Source organism: Meles meles, chromosome 9 (assembly GCF_922984935.1).
Source record: "Meles meles chromosome 9, mMelMel3.1 paternal haplotype, whole genome shotgun sequence".
Classification (NCBI taxonomy): domain Eukaryota; kingdom Metazoa; phylum Chordata; class Mammalia; order Carnivora; family Mustelidae; genus Meles; species Meles meles.
In genome coordinates, this window is record NC_060074.1 from 69,149,313 (window position 1) to 69,172,637 (window position 23,325).

General features: G+C 45.1%; 1 long non-coding RNA gene across 1 annotated transcript in view; it reads left to right on the top strand.

Moving 5' to 3' along the window:
• The window catches only part of LOC123951153, an 86,067-nt gene extending 66,145 nt beyond the window's left edge, over positions 1-19,922 (top strand). Inside the window, exon 3 of the long non-coding RNA XR_006820355.1 lies at positions 19,612-19,922. This is a non-coding gene — a long non-coding RNA (uncharacterized LOC123951153). The remainder of the gene's footprint in view (positions 1-19,611) is intronic.
• The last annotated feature ends 3,403 nt before the right edge of the window (positions 19,923-23,325 follow it).

The window sequence follows — 23,325 nt, forward strand, 5'->3', positions numbered from 1 at the left end:
TAAATTCCATGTGCACGTGCACGCATGCGCACACATTCACACATGTGCACACACATGCACACACGCACAAATGCACATGTCGGTGTGCTGAGAGCCGGCTCTTAAATTTTCAGGAAATTTGCACGCCAATGGCTAAACACAGGCATGACTAAAATTTACATAAACTTCACAATTAAATGAATTATTTTAAAAGCAGAGATAAGAAATACTCAAGAGCCATCCCTTCCTGATGATTTGCACCTATTATATCTGTATGCTGGGGACACTATATAAAATGCGCTGCCGTATATTTCTTCCCAGCTGTGTTCAGTGAAGTCAGCCTCTGGTAGCTTGAAATCAGCTATGGTGGGGGTGTTTACATCATGGGAATCTGCAAATGCTACAAACCAGGGCTTTATATCTCACAGGGTTGGTGGTTAAACATCTACCAGCATACCCCTGTGTTCACACAGGCATACCCTTTTCTGCTGTAGACTTCTTCTACATCCTTCTTAACACTGGTGTTTCTACATTTCGTCTGAGCACAACGTATCAGGGAAAACCTTGTCATGCATCAAAATATTGTGCTGTGCACATCACTCACGGCTAGGATTTCTTACCAAGATATTTACCTGTCTGCTTATTGGGGCAGGCTGATGAGCATTACCAGACACCACAGTGATTAGATTCCACCTCGACTCCCTTTAAGGAAGTGCCTGTTGGGAGAGACCTCACCCAAATAAGATTCCTCCATCTACTCTCTTAGGTCTGATGTTTTCCCCCTCTAAGATTGTATTTAAGAATATTGCTGGCACCGAACCACAAGTCTTGTCAATTTCCCAAGTCCTTGGAAGAGTAATCACTCAGGAGCCAAGGATAAATTTGCATTCGATGGCTCCTTTGGCCTCTCTCACTAACAGAAACATATTTATGAATGCAGTGGCTTCACTGTTGTATTATTTCCTTGCTTTGTCAAATGAAGCCAAGTGTAAGTTCACCATAGAACCAAACCCTGAATAAATACTGTCTTAAGGTTGATACAATTTTTAAATTTTTTTTTGCAAGATGCAATTGAAAATATGTATCTAACAGATCTGCTGAAAAGGAGGCCAGTCAATGCTTTAGACTTTCAATCTACTTAATGAGATAGAGGTTAGACATAATTAGAGGTCTTGAAGCTTGCCTCTCTCAGTGCAATAAGCAAATGACTGAATTAAATCCATCCAGGGGATAAAATAAAAATCATTTATCAAAGTAGCGATTTTGAAGGAATAACTCCTTCTGGTTGAACTTAAAAATAGTTTAGTATTTTGGCTAAATACCTGAAAAATATATATCAGTTTTAGTATATTCATAGTAAAGGCATTCATAAAGACAGTGAATAGAAAGATGAATTCCCTCATCTCAGTCTTCCCTGAGCCCCAGAATTTTTTCTTTTTTTTGGGTGGTGGCCTTGGGGGGGGGGGGTTGTTGCTTCTATATTGTCTTGTGACCTTTTTGGGAGAATGTTGAAGGCCCTGAAGCAGCGGATGTCTTGGAATAGCAAAGGTCCAGCATTCTAACTCTGATACGCTGCAGATTTTCCTCCAGCTGATCACCAAAGGCACAGAGGACAGGCAAAGTCTCTGCTCTGAGAAGACGATCTGTTGCTAGAAGGAAGTGCTCAGCCCTTGAAGTGGCGATGGCTCCCCATGGTCAATGATGCCCAATTCCAGGGAGGCGCTCCCAAGCACATATCCTCCTGCCTCAGACTCTGTTTAGAACCACTGCTCCCAGATCTCGGTTCCAGTTCGGCATGGAACTCTCTGGGCCCATGCCAGCTGACCTCAGTCACCTCAGTCACGCTGTATCCAGCTCTGCCTGAGCAGACTGGTTGGAACGGCCGCCTGTGCCAGCGTAGCTTGGCATCCCAGCTTGACGCTCTTCTCTCCTGCCTGTGGATAGAGAAGAACTCATCTACCTGCTGTCCCATAAAACAAATCAGGCAGCGATCCTTCCCTGAGAGAGTCTGTACCGTGTCCGCATAGAGACCTGCACTGTTCTGGGCCAGTGGCTTGAAGGCCAGAGGAAGGGAGTGAGTGAGTGACGGGAGAGGTAAAAGGGGCCAGGGAACCAGCATCCTGTGCAAAGACAGATCACATGGGTATTATGTGAATGTCAAATCAATTACCATTAGCTGTACTAATGCCCTCATAGCTAATGTCCTAGGCATCCCTTCAAACTTAAAAACTTAATCTTGAGGGCCATTTTTTTTTTTTTTTTTTTGCGTCTTAGAATTAGGGAACGAAAGAAAGGGTAGTGGCCAAAAGATCTGTCCTCGCTTCTGCCTTCCTCTTTATACAAATGCGTGTGTGTGTAGGTACGCGCACCCACATGCACATCTACAAGGGCACATGCACACACAGACCTGCACTCATGTAAGTACGTGTAGTCCCAGTGTGTGTTTCTGACCGTGTTGTGCATTTTAAGATACTTTCCTGGATGTCTGCTTTAAGAACTCTCTGTTATATTATACTTTCGGATTATGACCTATGCTTGCTGATCTTTTACTTCTGTGCATTTAGAGGCGCTGATCCTTGCCACAAAGTCTTTAATATTCTACATTTTAAATTCTATCTAGTGTGCACTGTGTAACAGAACTTGTTTGGGAGTGTGTGCTTAACAATTGAGTAGATTCTGTTTCCTGGATGACTCACTTCAAGCCCTAGAGAATGGAATGCCTGGCCCTCACAGGCTGCCTGATAACGCCGAGTGGCCCTGTTTGACTAGGGGGATGGGGAGTGGACACAAGAAGAAGATGCTATTTAAGCTGTGATGACCACGTCAAGCCCTTCCCTCAGCTCAAACTCCCTCAGAGGAAATTCTCCCTGCGGAAATGCAGGGATAGAAATTTTTCATGAGACCTAGAGGAAGAGGAGGCGCGTTTATGACTGACAAATGGGGAGGGACAGACAGAACTGTGGTTTGAAGGAATTGGGCCCAAGACCAGGGCTTGCTGGGTGAGAGCCAAAGGTGCAACTGTTCCTTCCACCAGCCTGGTGGGTGGGTACTTTCTGCCCACTCCTGGATCAAATACTTCCTATGGCCTCACCTCTGGGATGGCGCCATCTTTGAACCCCTGGAAGTCCGACTTCTGGGATGTCTGCCTGGTTTCCTAGGGCCTTGAGCATGTCTTTCCTGGTGTTGAAGTGGTAACCCAACCCAGTCACACTTTTCAGCATTGTTTCTGAAGTCATGGAAATGAAACTGAGAGAGGGGTGTGACCAACATGGTGCCAGGTGGTCTCTGGCCCTGGTGCCTTTGTCCAGACCAATGGACACTGCTATTCCTCCCCTGAGGCCTGAGACTCTCAGGAAGTCCTCAAGGGTGGGACGTCTACGGGATGGGCCTGAGGTCTGAGCTGCTGGGGAGAATTCAGGTGGTGAGCGGCGGAGAACCCGAGTTGGTTTAGAACCTCTGAGATAAAGGCTGCTTATCCGCAGCTACCACTCTCACAGGCCCGCTGTCCTTTAAAAAACAGCACATGTAACTCCAGCAGCCTGTGATGGCTCTTTGGTGCCAAACCTGTGAAACCTTGCCCCATGCTTTTCCCCACCAGCAGGGCTCTTTCTGTGCTTCGAGGTGATGGCCCTCAGCTTGGTTCATCTGCGATTTCTATTTAAAGGCAAATCCCAGACAGTGAAGTATTTGCTGTAAACTCTCGCAGCAATGTGACACATGGCTTTTCTGCCACTAAGGTCACTCAGCCACAGGCCTGGTGCTTCCTCCTCAATCGCAGTTCATTCCAGGAGGTTTCCTCCATTTCAGCCACTCTTGGGCAGAGCTGCCGGCCCAGTCATTTATCACTGGTAATAACCAGAAGACCTGTGATCTTTTACATGTCCCCACAATGATCTGAGTCTTGGAAGGCTTCCTAAACTCCTTGATCCCCTCTGCCTGGCCAGGGCCTCTCTTCCTTTCTAAGGGCAGCAGATCCAGTTCAGAGGCAGGGCTCTCCCGCTGCGTAGGCGCTTGTGGGTCACGGGGAGGGCCAACAGCCTCATTAACATAGCAATCGAAGGAGAGAAAAGAAGGCCGGGTTATTCTGGTGAATGCCCAGCTTGTTCTAAATCCTCATACAGAATCCTCATAGGCCCACAGGCAGAGGGTTTGAGGCACTGTGTTGCAGCAGAATTTCTGAGCGACAAAGGCATGGGAATGGAGCCATTAGGAAGGATAACCAGGCACTGCGAAGACATACTGTAAACAAGCTCAGCTCTTACCTTACGGGATGCCCTTTCAGAACTGGAGGAGCTTCCTGCAACTTCTAGACATTTTCATAGTGTTTGCTGGACCCGCCCTGGCTTTGAGGGTGGAAGAAGGGTGTGTGGATTAGACATACGAACTCCCAGGACCTGCATTTGTTGAGGAAGCAGGCCTGAGTGTACCGACATTTATCCCAGTTATGTCTTCAGAATTGTCCTGCCTGTGAGTGGTTTTTAAGACAGGCACCCCTAGCTGGCTTGCATGGTGGTCTGTGAGGCTCTGCCTGAGAAGACTCTGGGGTAATCCATAGCCAAGAGAGCATCAGCACATAGGATCTGAGCAATGAGCCATCTTGAACTCATAACTACATTTTGGGAACAAGAACTGTGCCTTGAGATTTCAGGAATTCAGCCTTCAGATACAGAGAACAATGCTATGGGGGGGGGGGCTGCCTTTTGGCCCACCCACTTTTCTTGGCCACAAAGTCCATAAAACTTTGGGAATTGCGTGTAAAAGTCTCCATTGGAAAAGAAGTCTGAAACGTTATCTCTAGTGGTGTATGTGTATATTTGCGGCCACTTTCTCATACACGAGTGTATCATCCAAGTACCAGATTTGGGACTTAAAGAAGAATCCAACAGACCCATCACCTCACCCTGCTTTGTGACTACTTGTAATCAAACACACTAATAAGTTGCATTTTGGCTTCCGAAGATGTCCAGTTTCTCTCTCTTTACTATTTATTTTGGTAATGAATTGCTGTATAGACATGTAGTGATAGATGTGTTTGCTCTCTCCTGGGCTTCCCTCCCTGCTGTTCTCATCAAAGAGCAAGCTGAATACCGATGGCTGTGCTGGTCCCTCATGAGGGGGCCCCGCGTCACACGCTCCCGACTCAGAAAAGGCCAGGGTTGCCATTTGTCAGTGGCTCATCGTCACGGCTGCCTCAGGTCATTGTCCTGGATCCCTCTTGTGTCACAGCAAAAGGGGCTGTAAGGGGAGCAAAAAGAGAAGGCTGACTTTGGTGTTTGAAAGTGACCAAGTTGGGGCTGTCTCTTGGAAGCACAGTGAGATGGCCAAGGCTGGAGATAGAGGGCAGGGAGGGGGCTGCAGCCGCTGGCAACGTGCTTTCCTGCCACTGCGCCTTCTAAAAGGCTATCGGGCAGGACTGCCTGGCACAACTCTGGGGGTCCCATTCACCCTGGAACTGGGTCACGCTGCTTCTGAGGTTTGTGGCTTCCCAAGCTTGTGCCTGAGGGGAAGACAGGGGAGGAGTGGGCAGACCTATGACTCCGTCTTCCTGCAGGTCTCGGCATGCTTCCGTTCGGACAGTGAGCCCATGTCTCAGGGCCAAGGTGTGCCCCTCATGAGGGAGAGTCTCTTCTGGTTTTGCCACGTACTAAACATATGGCAGATTATTCTATTGCCCCCATAGTGACCCATGACCAAAAGAAGGCTCATGAACAAACTGGCCTTTTATTATTATTCTTTTTAAAGATTTTATTTATTTATTTATTTATTTATTTATTTATCTATCTATCTATGGGGGGAGGGGCAGGGAGAGAGGAAAAAAAAGAATCCCAAGCAGACCCTGACATAGGGCTTGATCTCACAACCCTGAGATCATGACCTGAGGTGAATTCAAGATCCCGATGCCCAATTGACTGAGCCACGCCAGCACCCCCATCTTCTTTCTATGCCAAGGGTTTCTGCTAGCCCACGGCTCAGGGATGTTCACTGACTAACGTTTACTTAGAACTTTGGTTCACTTGTGGACTCTGCTCACTGCCGATCTGTGCTCTCATACCTTATATTCAAGCATCTACAAGACACAGAATGTGACTGGTCTGGGTTTGTCACCAACAGTCCTCTGGGCTATGCACCAGTCTGTGGATCGCCTGCCTAGTCCTGTCTCCTTGCAGGAGGCTGGGACGTTTTCCCCAGTGGAAGACTGTGAGCTTACCGCACTTGGTGGCTCCCTCCAGAACGTAAGACCAAAGGTAAGAAGGAAGAAAATGAAATTTTCTATAATTCTGCAGCAATCCGACCACACCCCTGATGTCAAGGCATCCTGGGTGGCGCTGTTATGGGCGGGAGGTCCCTGTTATGTAGATGGCATTTCTACCAAAGACCAGAGCCTGCAGGTTGCTGGCCTGAAAGCAAGTCTGCCATCGTGTAGAACAGCAACGACAAAACCCCCCAAACCTTTGCTCAAGGCTGTGACTACTCAAATTTGCCAAAGGAAGCAGTGGGAACTGCATTACTTAAATCCTTTCAAAATAGCCTGAATAAAGCACTTCACTCAAGTAAGCAGAATAGACTGCCGCTGACCCTGCGGGGCATCCATAAGATGACCTCAGAGCTTTTTTTTTTCTCGTGTCTGGTTTCTATGAAGGAGAAAGACTGGAGCTGAACCATGAAACAAAGAAGGAAGTTCACCCGCCCTCCCTCCCCCTCGCCCTTTAGTCCTTAGTTGCGTCCTGATTTCTAGATGGTCTCCACCAATGAAGTTGTAAGAGCATTCATACATACTGCCTTCCTGAAATACTGTAGGATCCTCCTTTCCACTTTAAAGAGAGAATTCGTTTCAAAAAGCCTTTCGTGGTCCCATTTCTTCTTCCATAATTCCTGCAGGTATCCTCGTGAGTGGGTCCTGCGTAATTCTCCCGATTGGCTCGGGCCCTCCAAGTGCATCCCCCTACAGCCTCCAGACAGGGTAAACCGCCCCTTTGCACCGCTTTACCCCGTCGGTTATGGAGTCAACCTTGTTTGCTCTTTGAGATCCAAAAAATCACAGGGCAGCGTCTCAGGCAGCAGCTAGAATACAGAAAAGTGAAAGCAGAAGGAAGTGGACATCTTTGGCAGGAGGTGTAGTTTTGCTTTTCTTTTCTTTTCTTTTCTCCTTCTTTCATTCATCTTTGTTTGGAAAGCAGATAAGGAGGCATTATTTATTGAGAAGGAAGTGTGTGCATTAGCTACCATGGTAACTTTGTAACTATTGGCACTGTCCGGGCCAATTAAGGCCCTTTCGTAATGCTCATTTTCTTTCTAGAGGCTGAGAAAACCACCTACATAAGAGACTGCTAAGTATTTTACAGGCTCTGAGCATGAGGCTTCAAAGGTTCCTCTACCTGACTTTCCCGGCAATCTGGGCACAACGGAGTTCCATTTATTCCAAGTCTCTGGGAGGACCCTGGGCCCCAGGAGTGCCCACCTGCTGCTCTAGCAGGAGTCCGTCTTGCCACTACACCCTTCCGCACCTGCTGCTCATTCACTCTGCAGTTAAGATTCCGAGCCTCAGGGGCGCCTGGGTGTCTCAGTGGTTTGAGCCTCTGCCTTCGGCTCAGGTCATGATCTCAGGGTCCTGAGATCGAGCCCCGCATCGGGCTCTCTGCCCAGTGGGGAGCCTGTTTCTCCCTCTCTCTCTGCCTGCCTCTCTGCCTGCTTGTGACCTCTCTCTCTGTCAAATAAATAAATAAAATATTAAAAAAAAAAAAAAGATTCCGAGCCTCACATGGCTGGTGTTGTGGAGATCCTCCCTCCCTGGGCTCTTTGCCCAGGCCCTTGGTCCCTGCTGTCATACCTCTTTGGTGCTAAAACTGTTGGTCTGCCTTTGATCCATCCATCCCTCCATCCCGCCATCCGTCCATCTACTGATTACCTTCCTACTACATTCCAGGTACGGGGGATACAGAGATGAATAGGGCATGGTTTCTGCCCTCAAGGAACTTACAGTTTAATGGACGAGGCAAAAAGGCCAGTGATTTTATACATGAACACACAAAATTCACAGCATGTGGAAGATTTAGAGTGAACCATTTGATTCCCGTTCCTGTTGTGCAGATTCCCAGCTCCCCTTCCCACTACCTTCAACCACTTAGTTGAAATGCCTCCAGGGATGCACACGTAAACACACGCAGGTACCTGGGGATTGAGGGTGGTGACATACAGTAGATGCCTTCTGGACGAGGGGACCCTGATTGAAGAGGGAAGTGTACGGTCACTCGAGCAGTGTCCCCAGCCCTTGTACACTGGCAAACACACTTTGATTTTTTTTTTAAGATTTTATTTATTTATTTGACAGAGAGAGAGATCACAAGTAGGCAGAGAGGCAGGCAGAGAGAGAGGAGGAAGCAGGCTCCCCGCAGAGCAGAGAGCCTGATGCGGGGCTCGATCCCAGGACCCTGAGATCATGACCTGAGCCGAAGGCAGCGGCTTAATCCACTGAGCCACCCAGGCGCCCCCCCACTTTGATATTTTTGGACTCTCATTTGTACAGCTGTGGGTTAAACCTCCCAGGCTACTATGATACCTGTGGTGTGTACTGATCCTTAATTGCCTACTGACCTTTATATGTAACTGTTTCCTTAGCCATCTGTTTGGAGGTGGCATGAGGCCCCCTAAGATGTGCATTCCCAAATCATACATTCCACATCACTTCCATTGCTCCTTGGGAGGCCCGGTGCCATAATTTCACACCTTATTGGCCATGGTGGGTGTTTGGCATAATGTAAAGTGATGGGCAGGGAGAAGGTCCATCTTGCGTTAAAAATATGTTTGTTAACTGAGAGCTGGTGGCTCTTGGCATGGAAAAAATACATACTAACAGAAGATTTCTGGTGCATAAATTTTGAATAGTCAGTGGATGTTCAGCTCTTATATTCACCGAGTATGTACTGGGACAATACACTGGTTGTTAATAGCTGGTGTATTTTCTGATTAGTTGGTGTCATGCTATACAGATTGGAACCATTTCAGTGACTAATAACGTTAATATAAATAAGTATTTCATGGGACAATTTTAAATGAAGAATGATGTATTTTATGCATAGTCCATCACGTATATTGGGCCTGGGATTTTAAAAGCATTTCTGAGCCCCTTTAACCTTTCCTTGGCTATTGCTCAAGGCAAACTGTTTGGGTAAAGAATGGGGCCAAACAGGCAGGTTGGCATAGAGTCTCCCTCTTTCTCTTGCTTCCACACCCTCAGAGCACTGGCTCTTTTGCACTGAGTTCTGAGTAAGATTTCTTTTGATGAAAATGCTCTGTTAATTAGATGTAAGGTTGAAACCGCATTCTAATACTTCGCAGTGTCTCCATGAGGGCCATGAAGATACCTGGGGAAGGACACCTAGTCCATTTTTGAGGGTCAGGAATGCATGCGTGAAAGCTTTCCATGATAAAGTGATTCCTGAATGTGTGTGTAAGGTCGGGTGAGGAGACTGTGTACCTCTCAGGCAGAGATAGCCATAAGTGGGAAGTCCCAGAAGCAAGACGAGGAAAGTTTAGCTTCTTCAGGAAAGTTGCAAGGTATTCAATATGGTTGGAGTGTCTGGTTTCAGATGAGACTGGGGAAGTGAGCTGAGGTCAAACCTATGTTCTTGCCTATTCCACTTTGTCGGTTTCACATGCTTTGACCAATGCTCTGTGTCTGGATGATGTCTCTCAAACTCTTGAACTTCAAATCTAATGTGAGTATCATCTGTTCTTCTCTATCCTTCTGGCACTATTGCACTTTGACCCCAACCACATTCTCAGACCATGTGGTCCAGCCTGAGAGACCTGTCATTGACCAGTCAACTCGCCCTTGTATTTGCTTTTCTGAAATCTGTACTAACGCAGATTCCAGATTCCTAAGCATCGAACCCAGGGCCTGATGTGTCTAAACCAAGTGCTGAACTTTTACTGGCCATGACCTCGCGTTTTGGCTGTCAAGTCTTAGTCAAGTCTTTGGATAAAAGTCTTGCAATGGGGTGACAGAATGACTCAACACCCTAGGGGCGCCTGGGTGGCTCAGCGGGTTAAAAGCCTCTGCCTTCGGCTCAGGTCATGATCTCAGGGTCCTGGGATCGAGCCCCGCATCGGGCTCTCTGCTTGGCTGGGAGCCTGCTTCCTCCTCTCTCTCTCTCTGCCTGCCTTTCTGCCTACTTGCCTACTTGTAATCTCTATCTGTCAAATAAATAAATCTTTAAAAAAAAAAAAACACCCTATAGCAAACAAACATGGCATCCACGTTTTGCAAGCCAGCTTTTAGTTACCTACAGTTTCGTCTGGCTAACCTTCAAGAATTACTGTGTCCTTCCTTCAGCTTGTGAAGGTATTTCTTGTACCAAGTTGTAATCAAATTTTTCATTTGTGGGAAATGTTCCATCCTTTCTTTATCACACTGGCCTTCTCTTGGCCAAAAGGGATCTCCAAGTTGTGAGAATTGAAAATGCCAGAAATTTCCACCACCATCGTTGCTGGCAAGGGACCTCTGGGCTCATCAAAATCAAAGAGCTCAGTTGAAAGTCTTTAAAGAATGTTCTTACTGGTGGAGAAACCATCAAGTTCCACGTTGCTTATTATGGTCTCCAAACTGTTGATTGTGACAAAGCAAGTTCTGTGTACAGGAAACAACCACTTCCCTTCTCCCTTTGGAGGACCTAAAAAAGTTTGATCTTAGATAAGAAACCATAAATAATTACATAAACAATTACTCAGCCTTTGCCTTTCTTCTTGTAATCCTATAATGGCACTTTAGCAATAACATCCAACACCACTATTTTTCTTAAGTTTTTACAGTGAATAAAAATAGAAAATTTAAATATTACAAGTACTTGGTGTTTAAGACTTTCATTAGTTGTGAGAAGACACTGTTATTGATGAATTGCTGGCCCCTAATTTGTACACCATGCATGACTAGGACACTGAATGCAAGTTTTTGTTTTCCTCAAACAAAGAATTAGACCATTTTTACAGTATATCATTGAGGACATAAATTTTCCGGCTAAATGAAGTGCGTAGATTAAAACTATGCTTTTAGGTGTGAACCCTAGCTCCAGTATTTAGTTTTAACTATCAGAACTTTAGGTTGTCCCAAACCATAATGAGGTTAAAAGCCAGGTCACTCCCTAAACAGAGGTTGGTCTTTCTTTTTTTTTTTAAGATTTTATTTATTTGTTTGAGAGAGAGTGAGTGAGAGAGAAAGCACAAATGGGAGGGGCAGGGCAGAGGAAGAAGGAAAAGTAAACTCCACACTCAGTGGGAAGCCCAGTGTAGGGTTTGATCCAAGGTTCCTGAGATCATGACCTGATCCAAAGGCAGACACTTAACCGACTGAGCCACCCAGGCACCCTAGGTTGGGCTTTCTAATATGCTGTTATTTTTTTAATGGGACAAAAAGTGATGCAATACTTTATAAAGATTAAGCTATCTTATTTTATGTAGCATCTTATGGGAAGTTAGGAATAAAAATGTTAATAAATAAATAAATAATTTAAAAAGTTAAGACCCCATCAATGTGAGCAATAAATATTTGCCCTGTGCCTAATGACAGATTAGACATGAACTGTTTGGCAATGTTTTGGGAAAAAAGTTTTAAAAAGGAGGGCACCTGGGTGGCTCAGTGGGTTAAAGCCTCTGTTTTCGGCTCAGGTCATGGTCCCAGGGTCCTGGGATTGAGCCCCGCATGGGGCTTTCTGCTCAGCAGGGAGCCTGCTTCCCTCTCTCTCTGCCTGCCTCTCTGCCTACTTGTGATCTCTGACTGTCAAATAAATACAATCTTAAAAAAAAAAGTTTTAAAAAGGAAGGGCCATTTTACTATGGAGAACGTGACTGCCCATTAGGATGTTTCCTGGACTTGAAGTGACATGAAACAATTCATTTAATAGTTAACATTCGTGTTACATACATTTTTAATATTTTATAACCACAAAAATACCTGATATAATCTGAATGTTACAATGCTGGATAATACACTGTGACTGGTAAGGTTCATTTCATAAAAGTTATCAAGGTGTGAGCTTCATTTAATGCTCTAAAGGAATTGCGTAATTGTACCTTTTGTTCTCTTAAGCCTATTTGCTTCAGAATAGTAGAATTAATCACATAAATACGCTGCTCGGTGCTTTCCTATGCTCCTTATTCCTTCAGTCTCTGACTGGCCTGTTGAGCATCTACAGGGTCAACCCATTGCGTAAGGTAAGAGGATACAGGATTCCAAGATGAGTAGGACCTGGTCTTTGCCCTCCAGGAGGAAAAAACAAGTGGAACGGAGTGTTTGCCTAGCTTTGACATAAGTGTGAAAAGAATGCAGTGGAACTATGGAGGAAGAGGCCTGGTCTACATAGACAGGGACCTGGTCCACACAGTCCTTCTACAATGTAGGATTTACCCATGACAGATGAGAAGGTGTCAGGAAAAAGGCCCTGCACTGGGGATTAGGTTTGGGTTTGGCCCCTTGTTCAGTTACTTCCTAGATTTGTGACCCTGGGTAACTTACTTCAATTCCCCAAGTTTTCTCATCTCCAAAATAGAAATAATAATAGCTGTTCACTGGTCTCATAGAATCTGGGTTTTAAGGCTCAAATGAACTAGTGCAAATGGAAATCCTTTTTAAAGTTTATATATATCATCTATTAGAACTAACAGATGAATTCAGTTAAGTAGCAAGATAATAAAATTAAAGTGCAACAATCTGTAGCATTTGTATACACAAACAACAATCAGAGAGAGAAATTAAGAAAGTAATCCTGTTTGTAATCACATCAAAAAGAATTAAATGCCTAGGAAAAAATCAAACCAAGGAGGTGAAAGACTTATACTCTGAAAACTATAAGACACGATTAAAGAAATTGAAAAGGATACACAAAAAAGGAAAAATATTCCATGTTCATAGGTTGGAAAAATCAATATTGTTAAAATGCCATATTACCCAAAGCAATCTACAGATTCAATGCAATCCCTATCAAATACCAATGACATTTTTTTCCACAGAGATTAAATATTCCTAAGTTTTGTATGGAACCACAAAAGACCCTGAATAGCCAAAATAGTCTTGAGAAAAAAGAACAAATCTGGAGGCATCAACCTTCCTGATTTCAGACTATGTTACAAAGCTTTAGTAATCAAAACAGTATGATATTGGCATAAAACCAGATACATAGATCAATGAAATAGAATAAAGAACCCCAAAGAAAATCCACACATATATAGTCAATTAGTGTATGACAAAGGAAGCAAGAATACACATTGGGAAAGGACAGTATCTTCAGTAAATGGTGTTGGGAAAACTGGACAGCCACATGTAGAAGAAAGAAATGTGACCACCGGGGCGCCTGGTGGCTCAGTGGATTAAGCCGCTGCCTTCCGCTCAGGTCATGATCTCAGGGTCCTGGGATCGAGCCCCGCATCGGGCTCTCTGCTCCGTAGGGAGCCTGCTTCCTCCTCTCTCTGCCTGCCTCTCTGCCTACTTGTGATCTCTCTCTCTGTCAAATAAATAAATAAAATCTTAAAAAAAAAAAAAAAGAAATGTGACCACCATCTCATACCATAACACAAAAACCAATTCAAAGTAAATTAGAGATTTGAATGTAAGACCTGAAACCATAAAGCTCCTAGAATAAAACAGGCAGTGATCTCCTTGACATCGATCTTGGTGATGATTTGTTTGAATATGACACCAAAAGGAAAAATAAATAAGTGGGACTACGTCATGCTCAAAAGCATCTGCACAGCAGAAGAAACATCAATAGACTGAAAGGCAACTTACCGAATGGGAAAAATATTTGCAAATCATATATTTGATAAGAGGCTAATACCCAAAATATGTAAAGAATTCATACAGCTCAACAGCAAAAAACAAAAACAAAACCAAAACAATCTGATTTAAAAAGTAAACAAAAGATTTGAGTAGACATTTTTCCAAAAGAGACAATACAGATGGCTAGCAGGTACATGAAAAGATGGTCAAAAGTAGGGAAATGTAAATCAAAACCACAGTAAGATATTACCTCACACCTGTCACAATGGCTGTTATCAAAAAGGCAAGAAATAACAAGTGTTGGCAAGAATGTAAACGAAAGGGAATCCTTGTGCCTTGTCGATGAAAGTGTAACTTGGTGCAGTAACAGGGGAAAACAGCATGAAGGTTCCTCAAAAAATTAACAAGAGAACTACCATATTATCCAGCAATTCCACTTTTGGGCATTTATCCAAAGAAAACAAAAACACTCGAAGAAATAGATGCCCCTCCATGTTCACGGCAGCCTTAGTTACAAAAGCCAAGATATGGAAGCAACCTAAGTGTCCATCAATGGACACTTGGGTGTCCATTGTGTAAAGAAGATGGGCGTACACATTTACATGATGTAATATTACTCAGCTATTCAAAAAATAAAATCTTGCTATTTGCAATAACATGGAAGGGGCTCAAGGGCATTTTGCTAGCAAAACAAGTCAGACAGAGAAAAACAAATACCATGAGATCTCTCTTATATGTGGAATCAAACAAAACAACAATGAGCAAACAACCGAACCAAGGTCAGAGATACAGAAAACGGATTAGTGGCTGCCAGGGGCAGGTTGTGGGGGGTAGAAGAAATGGATGAAGTGGGTCAAAAAAAAAAAAAGATTGCATGTATGTATAATTATATCATCTAATATTTATATTACATAAATCTCACCTTTGGGGCACTGGTATCCAATTTCAGGTATTGTGACTACTTCTGGATTTCCTAACAAGGGTGGGAGGTGAAGAATTTAGAGGGGACTTAGAAGAGATGGATAAGAAAATTTAAAAAAGACAAAAATGGGAAGCCCGAGACCGACATGTACGACACAAGAAGGACACCAGGTGTTTCCTATCTTTGCCAAGACCCAAACACGAAGAAATGAATTTACACAGCAGCACGAGGGATTCAAGTTAGGAATAAGGATGACTTTATTTTCTCTAGAGAGCTGTTAAAACACTAAAAAGGCCAGTAAAGGAGGGCTCTGGTTCTCTTCCTCTGAGAGTCTTTAAAAACAGACAGAACCGGGAGCCGTCCTCCAACAGTGCAGAGTTATATGAAGAGAGTTCAAGAATAAGAAGTCCACAGGCGATGCTTGGAACATGCTCAACCTTCAATTATTCCTTTGGGGAAGAACCAGTATTGGGAGAATGACGTCAGAGCCCCATCCACCACCTGGACAAAGTGGATGGAAAAGACCTGCCTTCTCTTCTGCAGACCTCTGTTATTCCTGCTTTATTTCTTGATGTAACTTCGGGTGTTTTATGACGTACCTATATCGCCTGAGGGCCGTAAGTCATTTGCTTAGGACCCACCAAATATATGACTACTTCCTCTGAAGCACTGTGTTGATCCTCATTCCTGGTGGGATTCTAGAATTTCATCCCAGTGCCATATAGAGCGCTGTACAGGCCTCGTGGACACTGGACTAACTCAAGTCTCTAAGTTTCAGTCCTTAACCTCAGTGGAGTGTATTTCAAGGATTCCTGGTCTGTGGCTGGCGAGAAACCAGGTACATCAGGACCTAAAGACTTAACTTGCTTATTTTATTCACTCTATAAAGTGAATAAAGAGGAACAGAATCTTGAAGGCAGCCAGGTACAGACCTAGTCTAGGCGGACGGCAAAGGATCGTTTGCATAACCAGGCCAAACATACTTCGAAGAAACCATTTGCATTGTTGGAGTTGACTTGGAATGTTCTTGAATCTATGGCATGGTTACACCTGGCTTCCATTCCCCCAAAGAGACAAGATCCTGCACATGGTCAGAGGCCTGTGGGGGGTTTGCCCCTCTCGCTGTGGTTCAGTCCTGCTGTTAGTCCTTCCTCTGCCCTTCTCTGGCTCTGGGAGGTTAGAATTTGGGGCCAGAGGACACGCTGATGGGTCCACGCTGATGATCATCCCTATTCCCGAAACAGCACTACTCTTCCTTATTTTCCATCTGATTACACTGCAGCTTGGAGCATGTGCTGCTTTTTCCACCCTTCCTGGTTGGAGTCGGCCTCCGTACTTGTGTAGCCAACAGGGAAAATGGCAGAGGAAGGAGGGAGTTTCTGTTGTAACTGTCTATTTTTAGTGGCTCATAAACTTCTCCATATTCCTTTGGCCTGAAGCTACATATGCTTGGTCTCAGCCCAAAGGGAAGTTATTTTGGAAAGTCTGAGCAAAATCCTCTCCACTGCTGCTTGCATTGGCTTCAAGGAGACAGAAAAAAAATGGGCTTTTGGAAAATCAGGTCTGTAACTTTGGGCCTGGTGTGGAACTGGCCACTGAATCCTACTCGGTCCATCTCCCACCAGCCCCCATTAGAGGCCATGCCACTGGGTGGAACATCTTAGGGGCCCTTTCATAGGCTGCCTTCTGGTCACAGGATCGTGACGGCATAGTTGTCCCGAAGTTGAGGGCTGTAGCAGGGCCATCAGTAGGCTGTGCGGTGGTGTGAAAGGAGAAGGAACTGGACCCAAACTCAGGAAACTCTTACTAGTTGTGTTGGCTTGGACAGACCTAGTGGCTTCCTGGAGGAAGCAGCTAGGATGGCTCTCCATTCTAATTCTGCTCCAGAATAAGGGGATAGAAATATATCTCTTCTTGGGATGAAAGTACTCAAATGATTGGCGGGGGTGGATTGTCTTCATCCCTAAGGGCACAGCTGGTAAGAGGCCATGGAGACCAAAGGCAGGCTTTTCCTGCAGCTCATACGAGGGAGAATAAAAACTTGAGGTTCTCAAGCACAAATTTATAGAGAACTTCCTGTTTGTGGAGGATGGAGATGTAGGAGAGATATAAACAAAATTGAAATGATGATTCTCTTGTGGCCATTCCGTGTCGTTTCCCAGAATTGAAGCTATTTATCCATCAAAGCAGATGAAAGTCAAGCTCAGCTGTTCCAAAAATGTGAAAAAAAATCTCCCTTATTTATTTATTCATCTATTTATTTCTTCAACTAATATTTATCGAGTGCCCCCTGATTTTCACCCTTTCCTCTGGGAGCAGGAAGGGCAATGGACAGAAGAAGAAAAAAGTAAGAGAAAAAAACTGGTTGACTTCCTGGACACAGAAGACGGACTTGGGGCTTAGGGAGCACCCCCAAGGTGAAAATGGCAGCCTCCGTGGAAGACGTAGAGCACCACTGAGCAAACAGAGCGACACTTAGATGATATCTTTGTGCTTCTCACATGCTTCCAGGTTTCAGAGGCAAATCCCTCTCGATGATTAGCGGAGGTGCTGGGGCTCTGTGCTCAGGGGTGGCTGGCAGGAGGCCACCACACCTACATCAACCTTCTCACTTCCCTGCTCTGTCATCTATTCCCATGGGAAGCTCGGAGTTCCCACACATCCTCAGCCAGGAAGGTCAGCGTGGACACATCTGTGTAGATGGTGGGGTGTGGCTGATAAGCGCCAGCTGCTGGACCCTGCTTGGCCCTGAGCACCATATCCTCTTCCATATTAGCTCCTGCAGCATACTACAGATCCCATCCCACAAGCCCCCAGAGCCAGCTTTTAAGAAGAGGAATGTGAAACAGCTCAAGGAACTTGACTGGGGTTCTTGCCACCCAGGCAAGACCTGGTGTGGGTTCTACTGCTGTCAGAAGCAGAAAAGGGGGAGTGGTGGTGTCCTATTCCTGAGGCTTTGATGTGAAACCAAGAGAAAACAATACCCCTATTCTTGTCCACCGGAGAAAATGATGCAGAGCCTAGAGTCATTCTTCTCAAGCTTTCATGTGTGTACAGATCACTTGGGGGTCTTGTCTCGTTGGAAAGCAGGTTCAGCAGATCTGAGATGGGTCTGAGGATATCTATGTCTAACAAGCGCCCAGTAACGCTTGCATTGCTCATCTGTGGCCCTCCTTTTGAATAGTGAGGCTTTATATTCAGTTTCCTAGCACTCCTCCTCAGAGGTAAGAACTTGAACATGAACCAACAATAATATCTCAACACAAGTCAAGGGGTGGCACATGGCAGCTGTGTGGCCCATCACCATCAGAGTTTTTGCTTTTTTTTTTTTTTTATTGGGGGGGGTTTGGAGAGTGCAAAATGGAGGTGGGAGAAGAAAACCCTGTCCTCTTTAGTTGCTAAAGTGTGAATCAGAGCTGCTAGGCCCAATGATTCCCATCTCACAGGAGAGTTGTTCTGAGATGTAGCAGAAACGTGGGAGAAGTGAGTTGGGGAGCAGAGAGATCTTCACAGTGTCCTGGCTCTGGTTGTCCTTTCGGGCAACTCCACTAGGCCCTTCCTCTGCAAATTACCCTCTCTTGCTTCAATTGGTGGTTCTCCACCCATTAGGCTGATGCTCAAAACCCCCTTCCTGGGGACTCTGATTCAGTCAGTCTGGAATAGGACTTGGGCACGGGTCATTTTTAAAGCTCCCCAAGTGATTCTAAATGTGCTACCAAGATGGAGATCCACCGCTAGGCACATTCAAGTTGGGAATGTATCCAGCAGCAACTGAGAGAGTGAGAGAGTCCTAAAGTACGTTCTTGGAAACCACTGAACTAGAAGAGTGAGACTGAGCAAGAAAACTGGGACAGACTCCTGAGAAGACAACATCCACAGAGGGCCTGAAGAAAGGGAGGCTGAGGACCACACTCTAGCCCTTGGTGACCTCTCTGGTCCCTAACCTCTAGTATGTGCCATACTAGATCTGAATTATGTGTAGAGCTTGTAATTTGGTCTTTTTTGCGGAAGGGGTAGGTCCCATTCCAGACTGTATGCTGCTTCAGGACAGAGATGAACATCTGATGCCTCTTTCGTTTCTTCCAAACACCAGCCACTGTATGTGCACTTACTGGTATCCCCAAACACGATGAGGTGACGAACAGATATCCAGGTGTGCGCCATAACGGGTTGGTCTCATCTTTCAAAACCAAGTCTCCCCAACTTCCTCCATGATTGTGAGGAATTCCTGAAACCCTTCACTATGTTCCCAGCTTGTGTTTGGGGAGGGGAAAGGAAGGTTCATCAAGTGCTTATTTTTAGTCCTGACCCACATCTTAGTCTTAAGAGTGGATAGAATGAGCCAGAAGTGGGCGATTAAAGGGTTTGTGAACTCTCTTGTCACTTCAGATTCAACAACTTGTTCTCTTGAAATAGAAATAGCTGTTGGTTTTGTGGGGTTTTACCCCCCCCCAAGGTCAGGCCCTTTTCTCAGAAATGCAGTTGCCTATGGAAAACTGACACTCCCTAATGAGTCCTTACCAGCTGTCAGCCTCATAGGAACAGTAATTATTCTGCAGGCTTCTCGCTAAATTCCAACGATGGTCTCTGCCAGAGCCCCGGAACACAAGCGCACTGGAGATGGCAGGAACTCACAGAGCTCTTTGGGTGGTATTCTCTTCCCTTCCCTCAGGAGGACTTGCCCTGGGAGGCTTCCAGGTGGCCCCTCCACAGCAGATGTGAGGAGACTGGGAAGTGCAAAAAGATCTCTCGGGCTGAACTTTAGGGCTGTTCCTCCTGACCTGAAGAACCCGAACCACAGAAAGGGACTGAGCTGATAGCTAGGAAGAGACACCAACCTTGCCAAGGAAAAAATAAAGTTTACAAAAGCTGGTGAATATGTAAGAAAATCTTTCACAAATGTAAACACGATCATTCTTTCTTCTTCCATATTATTATATAGGAGAGAACCTTTGCATATACAAGACACCTTTGGACCAAAGTCCTCAGATTGGAGTCCAGAGCTCAGCTATGGACTTCTACGCCTTCTTCGACCACTGACTTCCTGTGTGACAGTTCAGTTCATCTGTCTGGGCCTCAGACAACACTTCTACAGTGAGCAAATTCCTCCTCGCATGTGGTGTCAGTAGTCAACAGCCTTCGAATGCCACGTATGGGAAACTAATTACGATTATCGGCAAGAATGGTAGGGGCTATCTCCAAGTGACTTGAGTCCACATGGATGAAAGTTCTTTTATTTCATGGAAATGTGGTCAAAATGAAAGAAATTATAGCCTCCTGGGAGCCTCAGTCTCCTAAATGGATCCTCTTGGGCTTAGCAAGATGGGGAATTCATTTTTCTAACTCATTTGAAAATGTCTGTTATGCTCTCTTTCTCTCTCTTTTCCTCCCCCCAGACTCAATGGCTTCCGGGGGTGGGGTGCAAGGGTTTGAGCAGGACATCTGGGAGAGGCCTGGGGGTGTTGGGGGGTGCTCCTAATGCAGTCAGCTGCTGCCTACAGCTCAGGCTGAAAGGGGTTTCAGCAAATAGCGTGAGATGCCTATCCCCCAGAGCCGCCCCTCCCAGGCCATTCCCTAGAAGTGGAATCCCGCCAGTTCTTCCCAGCTGGCTCTGAAACCCAACGCCTCCGTGATTGATTTCACCATTTGACTCCAGAAGACTTGCACACTGGGGTGAAACGGACGCCTCTCAAGAGTGTGATAATCCACACTTCCTGGTAAGGTTTCCAAACACCACTCTTCCTGGGTCGTCTTCTTACTTGGTCGTTGATCTTTCTCTCGAGTCGGAAAGCGCTCCTCAGGCTTTGTAGTGATGGATTTCGTGCTTTTTCCCTTCACCTGCCCATGGCACCTGGTGCAGAATTTTGTCTGTGTCACGAATCACGACGTATCATAATCCCTTGTATACTTCTTCATCTGACAATGACCTCCTGAAGGTGGGAGTTGTGCCTTATTTATTCCTATACGTTCAGCCACTAACAGCCTGTAGTTCTTAGTGCATAGTAGGTCTTAACTATACGTTATTTTTTTTAAAAAGATTTTTATTTATTTATTTGACAGAGAGAGATCACAAGTAGGCAGAGAGGCAGGTAGAGGGGGACGGGGGAAGCAGGCTCCCTGCTGAGCAGAGAGCCCGATGTGGGACTCGATCCAGGACCCTGAGACAATGACCTGAGCTGAAGGCAGAGACTTAACCCACTGAGCCACCCAGGCGCCCCAACTACATGTTATTTGAATGACTGCTTCGCATGAATGACCTCAGGGTGTTTCGGTGACTTTCCAGGAAAAGTGAGACCACCAAGAGTCAAAATATTTTTAAAACTGCATGGTTTCCAGGTATCAGGAGAGGAAATGCTGTGAGTTCAGAGACCGAGTTAACTTTTGGTGGTGATGTAATAAGATTACTGGTTAAACTGGTTTTCTTTCTTACAAGTAAAATTCCAAAGTCTCCCAAGATAACATGAAGTAGTCCTATGAGGCCTTAAGCATGCAGAAGGAAAAAGCCTGTATGCTCATGTCTCCATCCAGAAGTATTTGCCCAAGGAATAAATGAATGAAAAATGGATCTTTTAACATATGGAAGATACATAAATTCCCTTTAACTTTCTTTGAACTCCATTAGTAAAAGAAATACTCTACCTTTAAAGGCAGTGATATTTATAAACATAGCATGGTGTGTGCACGTAAAATGGTAGCTATTTTGATTACTTTAGTATAGAGAATGAAGTGGCATGCTTCCTCCATCAGTGCAGATCATGGTTAATGCCAAGAACTCCCCTACCCTTTGCTTACATTAAAAGCATATAAAAAGAATAATAAAAACAAATACAAAATAACTCTTGAAAAATTCTCCAGTCAAACACAGAGAATAATTTCTTGTATCTGAAGGCCATTTTGTTTTGCAGTCTTCATTCTTTAGGAACGCCTTCACACAGCAAGGCAAGAAAGAGTACCTTCAATGTATAGATGAAAAAATTTATGGTTTAGCCAAATTTGGCTCAATGTTAGATCCCAGTCTCTTCAGAGACCCAAACCTGAGTTGGTAGTCCATTTGTTCTTCGTTTTACTTCTGCCTCATTCCTTTTGCTTTGCGTGGAGCTCAACGAGGACAGTTCTACCACTGGGATACTGGGCCCCAGAGTCTCCTAGAACATGAGGCTGGATTAAAGGACCGAGAGGAGAAACAGGGGAGATGGCATGCATTTCATTACTCAAAGCTGTGTTCAAAACTCCTGAGGCGATGGCTATTCAGGGAACTAGAGAGGGTCTGATGTTTCTGACGTTTCCAATAATCCTGGTGAGGGAGGCTTTCTTACAGGCCAGATAGTCCCCTCACCCTTATGTCAGATAGCAAAGACAGGGTTCCATGATCCATGCTGGTTTTCCTTCTCCTTCCAACCTAGATTGGGTACAGGATGGGTCTCCCTGCCTCTCCTCCCCATCTAGGGGGGCACATCTTTTAGGCAGTTTCTGACCTCACATGATTTTGGTGTTCCCAGATATGGACACATGAGCCACGGTCATTTTAAGGATTGTTTTGCTGTGTGGGACAGGAAGACAGCCAGGAGATGACAAAACTTATGCACAGGTGCCCAGAGCCACCGTCTCCAGAGCAAGACTGGAACTGGAATAAGGCAAGTGAGGACAAGTCACACAAACACAGGTTCTGAACCCATCTTTATTTAAAATTTATTTTCGATTTTTGATATTAAAGTATGAATTATCTTGATTACTGACTTCCTTGGCGACCCCTTTCATTTTGTTGGAGCCAGCAGTATTTCAATGACCACTACTGTCAGATTAGCTGTTGAATTGGTTCTCGTGATGGTCTCAGAGCCTGCCAAAACCCTGGCAGCGCTGCGCCACAGCATGCCATCTCTTCTGAGGTAACGTAGATCAAGCATCTGTGCCCGGCCCAGAGCAGGGACTCAACTAACAAGTCTTGGTGCCCTTTCTTTCACCTGAGTATGGCAACGTCTCAAAGCTTGAGGCTTTCTTCTCTGCCATATTGAATATGTTTAAAGTGAACGTCATGGGTGAGTGGCTGGTGATCTATTGTCCCCTGAAGTGGAATGGATTGTTTTTCCTTCTGATGGAAGGAAGCTGTTTGCTTCCCCCTTTGGGCTCCCTCAGCACTTTGTCTCTCCCGGATTATAGCTCTTACTCTGCTCGCGTTCACGGATCCGTCTTCCCAGACTGTGAGTTTGTCTGTGCAAGGATGCTGTGTTGTGTCTCCCCAGCACTGTGTGTACTGCCTGGTCCTGGGCCTGCTCAGTACGTTTTCATGGGGTGAAGGTAGAAGTCAGGCAGTGTTTCTGACTTATGCAAAATGCTTTTTGTTGGCATGAACTTTCTGTACCAGAAATTCTTTAATAAAGCAGAACCAAGCACTTTCTGTGACCCCTACCTAGCCCTCACTTCCAGTGTTTCCATTTGTGAGAGCTAAATATATGTCAGGTCTAGTCATTGAGGGATGTCTTTAATGACTGGCCAGAATGCCTGTCACTTGAAACATGCTGGTGACTGAAAGTCTTCTTGAGTTAATCAGGACCTTTTGGTTTGTAAGCAACAGACTCCAACTCAAGTGAGCTCGAGTGAAAATGAGAATTTGCTCAAATAACAGAGAAACCCAGGGATGAATCAGCTCTAGAGGCTG